Source organism: Selaginella moellendorffii, unplaced genomic scaffold, assembly GCF_000143415.4.
Source record: "Selaginella moellendorffii unplaced genomic scaffold, v1.0 SELMOscaffold_93, whole genome shotgun sequence".
NCBI classification, from domain to species: domain Eukaryota; kingdom Viridiplantae; phylum Streptophyta; class Lycopodiopsida; order Selaginellales; family Selaginellaceae; genus Selaginella; species Selaginella moellendorffii.
In genome coordinates this window covers 679,779-681,336 of record NW_003314354.1, presented here as the reverse complement: position 1 = coordinate 681,336, position 1,558 = coordinate 679,779, and positions in this window count along the sequence as shown.

Genomic DNA, 1,558 nt, shown 5'->3' with positions numbered 1-1,558 from the left:
CATGTTCAAAATAATGCCTACATTCTGTAAATGTGCCTCACTAGTAGATCTAGAAACTTTTTATAAATAGCCAATAGAACCAAAATCAGACAGTCAAGGTTCCATTGAGGATGGGGCACATTTCAAAATGGTCTAGAGCATCTTCATGAGCAAGATGCATGCTTCAACAGCTTGTATTGGAGGAGTGTCATGCCCCAAGGCTTTTGCAAGAGCTACTTGCGAAACATCACTGAGCAAGAGGGAGACTTATGTGTCGAGCAAGTGCTGGATGGAGTTTTCTGTTGTGTCTCTTGGTGAAAGTATCTGGACTTGAAAGACATTCTATGGTGCTGGATCAAATGGAAAAATTGGATGGCAACTTGCATGCCATGAGTGTTGAGTTGGTGGCATTTTGATCTGCCTTGCTGTCTAACTCTTGGGGAGCTGTGGGCTTCTTCTGAGCCCATGTTGCTGCTGCAATCTGCTACTTTTGTGCCTGGCTTGCTTCCTCAAGAGTCCTAATCACGTTGATTATAAGCTGGAGCTTTGCCATGATTGCTAGATGTCGATAGTGCTGCTTTGATGGCTTGTTGCTGGACCATTTGCTCGTATCTGCTACAAGTGGATGGTTCCAAGGCACCGTGGTCTGTGAAAGGTTGCCTCTAGATGAGCTGCTATCAAGGAGGACACAGCTCTAGGTGATGATGCCAACAATGAACAGTGTCATGAGTGTTTGAGTGGCATTTGTCACACCAACATGGATGATGAGAAGGATGTGTCTCTGCTAGAAGTCTTAAGGTACGAATGTTCATCTTGGTCAGCCATCACAACCAGCTCCTTTAATACCAATGTTATAAAATGCCTAGCCTTCCCTAAATTATGTTATGCCTCGTCTTGAGGTTTCTCACCACCCAATCAACCCTGAGCTACCTCAACAGCTCACTGCAATGCCATTGCCACTGTGAATTGTTAAGTCCCTATTCTAAATCCATGTTAAAATACCCTTGAGCTGAACTGTGATCCACGTTGACCACATGGTCAAAGCTTGCACCTAACATAGGAAGCTCTGCTACAGTGTGCTATGGGCCAGCCAGGTACTTACAAATATGTCCAAGATATTACATCTTGGCAAAAAGTTTTCTTGCAAAACACATCAAGAATCAACTACAAATGGTGAACGTGTTCTACAAATATTGCACTACAAACCAGATGTCAGCAAGAAACACTTGCACAAACTTAGCGATGTAACACATAAAAATTAAGCTCATTAAACGCATGAAAGATGGAGGAGCATTACTTAACCCAAATGACAGCACTAAATACTCAAAGTGACCATGTCTACCACAGAATTCACTCTTGGGAACATCTTCCACCCTTGTGTACTACGATCTGGTTGTATCCCCTCCTAAAGCTTATATGAGTGAATTTTCTAGCCCCTGCAAGGCAATAAAAATTATCATCAAGTTTGTGGCATAAGAAATCTATTTTTTACCATCTTCTTGTTCAATGCATAATAGTCAATGCACATATGCATCATGTGGCCCTTCTTCTTTACAGTAAGCACTCCAACAAGCTGCCA